The following is a 6,898-nucleotide window of genomic DNA, read 5'->3' on the forward strand; positions in this document are numbered from 1 at the left end:
TTTATGTGAATTCAGAAAGTCTCGTCTTAAACAGAATTACAATTTCAAGTGAGGCATGCATTCTTAATTAGTGTTTAATTATCTTAGACTATCATTTGTAATCTCTTAGGCGTGGAAATGAGGGAAATGTTGAAAAGGTTCTAAGTGGAATGTGGAGAAAAGCTGTGGGCTGGATTCATTTGGTTCAAGATATGATGCACTGATGGGCGTTTGTACATGTGGTAAGGAACCCTCGGGTTCCACAAAAGTAGAGGAATATCTTGACTAGCTGAAAGCATGGCTATGTAGATAAAGGTCATCTTCACTTCAAGAATCGTACCTCAGTCTGTGTAGAGATAATATTAATATTGATTTTATTATTTCTCCTGTCTAGAAACCCGAAATTAACGGCCTTGGGGATTCGTTTCGCTGACCACACGACATCCTCTATCCGCTAAAATTATCACTAATTATTAATTAATTCGCTTAGTGGGGGGTGGGCTCCAACTGGGTCCATTCGGCACGGCGGCCACTGATTGGCCTATTGTGGAATGAAGATTGGCAGGGGAAACCGAAGTACTCGCAGAAAACTCGCCCCCGTACCACTTTGTCCACCATAAATCCCACTTGACCAGACCCAGGATCGTAGCCGGTCCGCCTCTGTGGGAAGCCAGCCACTAACCGCTTGAGCTATGGCGCGGCCAAAGTTGGCACTCACTTCCCCGCCAAGCTGCGGTCGCTCGGTCGGTATATTTCGCTTGCGGAATCAAGCCATGGAGTTTTCTTTTGAGTTTATTTATTTTATTTCAGATACTACTTCACGAATGAATTCACGTTTGACGTGCGTGACAATACTATGCAAGTTTTGAGGTTCTCACAGCGGTGGTTTGGGAGTTTTTTATCTTCTGGGATAGAATGCCGTGTAGTCCGTTGAAATTCAATCGACCTTTCGGAGGAACATGTCGCTTCCCTTTTCATGGTCTAAAAATAAGATAAACAAGAAACCAACCTTCTTTCGAAAGGTCGGTTGACTTTCAACGGAGCACACGGCGTTAAATCCCAGGAGATACAACTCTCCAAGGCAGATACTAAAACTAAAACTAAATTCCATGGCTTGAGTCCGCAAACGAAAACATACCGACCGAGCGATCCCGCTTGTCGGCGAGGTTAGTGCTAACTTTAGAGGATAGAAAGTATCGCGTGGTCAGCGCAACGAATCCCCACGGCCGTTAACTTCGGTTTTCTAGACCGGAGCCGGTAATTTTCCATTCAAGTAGCTCCTCAATTATCCTCACGAGGCTGAGTGTACCCCATTCCAGACCCACTACTTCTCAGAAAGTCTTGTATCGCCTGGAATCGAATCCGGGACCTCTGGATCTGTAGCCAGGAACTCTGACCACTGGACCACAGAGGCGGCCTCAAAACAAACACTAAGTCACAAAAATGACGGAATAACATGGACTAATATGTAATTTGAACACTTACAATCGGCGATCTAATATGACGAACTACGTAGAAGTGGCTCAAATAATTTATCGAGCCCGAAAATTGTAGGTCTATTGATTAAAACTGAATCCTGAAAATCAAACTATAAAAATTCAATATGAGCTTCCGTTTTATAGGTAAAAGTAAAAGTAAAGCCGTCTCTGTGCTGAACTACTTAAGCACTACGTAATGAAGGTGTATGGGGGAGTGGATGTAAAGATCCACGTAGTCTTGAATTCGACAATAGTATGAGGTGAACTTCACTCACCGGTCTCTTTACTCCAGGTATCCGTTGGGTAGGAGGTTGGGTGGGCCCCAGAACCGGTCTGGACGACGTGGAAGAAAAGAAAGTTTCGCCACTACCGGACTCGAACTCCGACCCCTCTACTGTCCAGCCCTTAGCCAGTCGCTATACCGACTCCCCTCCTTTCATAGGCGATCATGTTTACTTGAAGTCAGGAAATGAATTGAACGTAATTAACGTCACCTACAAAAGTACCTAATTACCGGTCAAATTTGAGGGAAACTGAAAAGTTACGTGTTGAAATCATTACAATAACCATACAAAACTGGATCAAAATTCCCGCTCTTGCAGAGGTAAATCAGCTACAAAATAGGGACTACTTTTCATTCTCTGTGTATGTAGGGGGACAGAGAGACGAAGAGAGAGGTAATATCAACTCATAAGTTAAGGTACGGATTTTCCAACGCTGTTAATACTGAATGACTGAAATAATTCAATCTTAACAGAACAAATTTTCCACTTATTACGAATGATTAGGCTATATAAATGAAGCGGTGAAACTATTTGAAGGCTCTGCCAAGTGTTGCCATCAATCTGTCCTTTAGGGGAAACAAGGAGAGCCCGCTCGTAATGTTGAAAATTTTTCATGGTAATTAAATTATTAACTGTCTTTTCTTTTATGTACAAGTACAATCAAGAATGATATAGAGGCATATCTTGTCCGTCTGCACATAAATACACCTGACTGTCTTCCGGTTTCATTTCGTATGCATCTAACTTCTAACCAAACTTTTTTGTGCCGTTTGGTCGCTCAAATTCTCATCCGTTCTTCGGAGATATAAGAAAATGTAATGCTATAGAAAGTCACCCAAATATTCATAGTAAAGGCCGCAACAGTGAAGAGGCTTACGTTTATAATATTAAACGTACTAATATCGAGAAAAGTTTCGGAAATTATGTTTAGGTAAATACTCTGTGTGTGTTGTAATATTTCTTCATATTATAAACGGCTTATTTTTAAAATTTAATACTCCTAACATGTTATTTACAATAAATTGCGCACCATAAAATACATATTTATATTCGTGGTAACTATACGAATCAGTTCGAACAGGGTTCATGTTATCAGGGATACCAAGTAGATCATTCCTTCGATATGAGGTTGTCACTAGAGAGGTATCTAGTTCGAAGACCGGTTGAGACTTTTAATTCTATACAATCACTGTAAACAAAAGATCCTTTGAAACATATTGTGGCATGCAGACCGGTTACTAGGTAATTTTTTTATTGCTAGTGGGGTGGGACTAAGTCCCTTGTATTGCGGCCACTTCTGGCCTATTGTACCAGCCCCAGATGATAGGTGATGGTGATTGTGGAGTAATTGGTGGAATGAAGATTGGCAGGGGAAACCTAAGCACTCGGAGAAAACCTGCTCCAGGGCCACTTTGTCAACCATAAATTCCACTTGACCAGACCCGGGATCGAACCCGGGCCGCCGCGGTGGGAAGCCAGCGACTAACCGCTTGAGCTATGGCACGGCCCTGTTACTATGTAACTAGACAACGGTCCGTAAACAGATAATAGAAGGACGGCGTTTTTGCATCCTGTGTCAATATGTTATAAGCAGGACAGTCAATGAAGTGAAGAGTAGTTGCTTGGTGAGTTAGAGGACTGTTGTGATTCAGTTGTTGTGAGCTGTTGCTGTGAGAAGCTGGTAGCTCAGCCAGGGGACAGTCCGGGAACCCGCAAGAAGGGGAACATCGACTGAACCCCTAACAGAAATGAGTACCAGGAATCTTCCTGGGGGTGAAGGGCTGCCGGCCGGCGCGTAAAGCTGACAACCTTACCACTATCTGTGAGCTTGTTGTCTAGGAGATGTGGAACCCTCAAGTCTCACAAAACTATGGGCCTTCGCGGTCTGTTACAAGGATAGCTTTACCTTGCCTTTACCTTTTTATCCTTTCCGTATATTGCCATTTTATTATGAACTGTTATTTTTCCATCACGTCATTTCCATCGAAAGGTCATACCAGTTTCACCTCATTGATCTTAATTATAATAAATTGAAAGAATTTTGTTCTCTTGTACGAGTTAGAATATTCAAATGTCAAATAGTCTTGCCCATATAAAGAAGCACACATGACTCATTATACCACATCAGCAAAATAATTTGCTGGAATTTGGTTAAAAATCTTGTAATAAGGCATGATGTTTCTAAAACCGAAACATAACCTCTCACTACTCTTGCCATATTAACAACTAAATCTCGCACAGTGTGTAATCTGTTTCCGGTAATGTACGAAGTATTTTAGTTTAAAGCGCGCTGAGTATGAAGCAAGTTGAAAGCTGCAGCTATCGCGTTACAGAAACATCACCTCAAAGTACTAATTTCTGATCCGCCTCGTGATATGAAATTGAAAAGCCTACGTCAGAACCCACAAACTGTTGTAGGCAGATCAAATTCTATTAAAAGACCGTCGTTTCTATATGCTCAGCAAACTTAATACAGGCTAGAGAATTATATTTCGTAATGCATTATGTAGTTATGTAAAACTATTCTTGTAACAGACAATGGAGGTCCATAGGGTTATGAGAGGTTGAGGTTCCCACATCTTCTAGAAGATCAGTTCACAGATGGAGGTAAGTTTGTCAGCCTTACGCGTCGGCCGCCCTTTACCTCCCAGGAAGATTCCTGGTACCCATTTCTGTTAGAAGCTACGTCGGCCCCAGGGCCATAGTGCGGCCGGAAGGATTAGGTTGATTGAAAAAATCCACCTCATCGTGACTTTATCCCGCGACCTTCCAGCTGGAAGCATAGTGCCTGAACCAACTATGTTACCGAGTACCCCTTTATGTAGTTATGTAGACCGTAAACTGAACAAGTAATTAGCACAGAGAACCACGAAAGCATACTAGTTCGGTTTCATGTAACAACTAAGTTTGAAGGGTATAGGATTCATGCACAGAATAATAAACATACATCGAGATATACAGTGAAAACACGACAGCATATTATTCTGATGATGTTCATTTTAATTAGACATAGAAAAAAAAAAAAAAACAAGTTAAGTAAAAAATAAGTCTTCGACGTACTAATAAAAGGTAAAGATACCCCTTAACAGGCCTCGGAGGCCCATAGGAATGTGAGACGTCGAGGCTACCACATTTTCTAAGCAATGGGCTCACAGATGGCGGTAAGTTTGTCAGCCTTAAGCGCCGGACGTCCTTTACTGCCCAGGAAGATTCATGGTAATAATTTCTGTTAGAGGCTGAGTCGACTCCAAGGCCATATTACGGCTGGAAGGATTAGGTCGAATGAAGATAAACAATAACCTTTTAGGGAATCGAACCCGCGACCTTCCGGCTTGTAGCATAGTGCCTCGACCAACTACGCTACAGCATGCGCGACATCTTAAAGGCATACCTAAAATAGCAACAAAGAACTATAGCACCACCCTCATTTAGTCCTAAGAAGATAAATACTCGTATTTACTTGTAGCTGCTGAAATATTGCAAGGTCTAATAATGATTGGAGTTCTGGGCAATGATTGTGCTACTCAAAAGAAATCAATGTTTACCAAACAGTTTTAAGGTCAGTATTTGTTTAGCATACTGAAACCTATGAAATTGCTTATGCGTCTAGATAAACCTGTTATCGACTAATTGGAAATATACGTTTATCTCTAATAGGTACATAAAGTCAGACAGTTCTTCGTTTGAGTACTGGAGTGCTCTATCTGCAGTTTTGGATAAAAATGACATAATGGCCTATCATAAATTTTTCTTCATGCATACTTCAACAGGTTACCTTGTTTAGTCAACGAAATATCTGATATAAATATTACATAATTTCAGTCAATCGGAAAACAAAATTCCCATAACATATACGCCGAGACTAGTTGCGAACACGTGTAAGGATTCAGGATTTCTGTTGCTAGTGTGAGTTTTGTTCTAAGTCACATTTAAACTGCAGCTGACTCCCTAACTTCAATATCAGTTCCGGGAAACTTACATTGATGGACATAGTATATTCTGACATTCAGGTGACGAGGCTGAACACCACATAACTTTCCAAATCACTCCCGTCTCCAATGTTCTCTCCAGCTCATAATTTCAGTCAACTACGTCAAATTGCTTCTGTCATCTACAGGAAAATGTTGTAAGAACAATTTCTACGAGTAAATACGCGTGTAAAGACAGCGTAACATCTGAGCTAGGTTTACAGATGTTTCTACCTTTCAGCCATTTTCCGATTAACTTGCCGAAACTGTATTGGAAAAATAAACTTCTTGCAGCGGTAACTGTGATTTGTTTCTCAAGTGTTCATTTCGGGAATCTCTCTCCACAAAATGGGTACAGTTGTCAATCTCCGACCCCCTCCCCAATTTTATCAGCTACTATACGTATTTTCCGAGAACCCACAAAGAATTCTACCCCGACTTCCCTGCGCCATTGTCATAACTAACGCCGGGAATTGCTTTCAGCGCTGTTGTCCCACGAATTCTGTAATTGGAAGCACAAAAATTTATACTCCTTTAGAGGCTATTTCTTGCGAACAACAAAGGGACCGGGCATCTTGTGCTGGTTCATGACAGCTTCCGAAAATTTGCGGGAGGTAATAAAAGTAAATATATTAAATCTGAGAATTCGTAGGAAAAGGATACTTTCTTAACGTGCGATTAACCTTTTAGAAATTAAATACATTTGAAAAAGTTACATTATAGGAATTACTTTCACGTATATTTCAATATTTCGAGTTTTAATGTCGTCCGGTAAGTTTGAAGTGGCTTCGGCAATTCTCTCTTCCACTTACTTTGGGCTCATTTTAACGAAACTTAATATGCAATAATAACAACAGAAACGTTTTCCTTCTTTGTATAACATCAGCGTACGTTGATCATAATTATGCATACATGATTTGTAGAAGCTTAGTAACTAATAGACAAGAAATCCTTATAGAATATTATATGTATTTATTTTAGAAACAAGAAATACGAAATATACTTTCAGAAATGTTAATATTTATCCTATTAATATTATTATATAATTAATGATATTAATTGCATCTATTTATTATTAATATTCTGCTACAAGTTACTTCCTTTCTAGTACCGAAAGTGGTAAAATTTATAAATGATATAATGATATAAACTCCGTCTCAAGTGCAAACAATATATTATGTGTCCTTGA

This window comes from Cryptotermes secundus, unplaced genomic scaffold, assembly GCF_002891405.2.
Source record: "Cryptotermes secundus unplaced genomic scaffold, Csec_1.0 scaffold22, whole genome shotgun sequence".
In the NCBI taxonomy this organism is placed as follows: Eukaryota; Metazoa; Arthropoda; class Insecta; order Blattodea; family Kalotermitidae; genus Cryptotermes; species Cryptotermes secundus.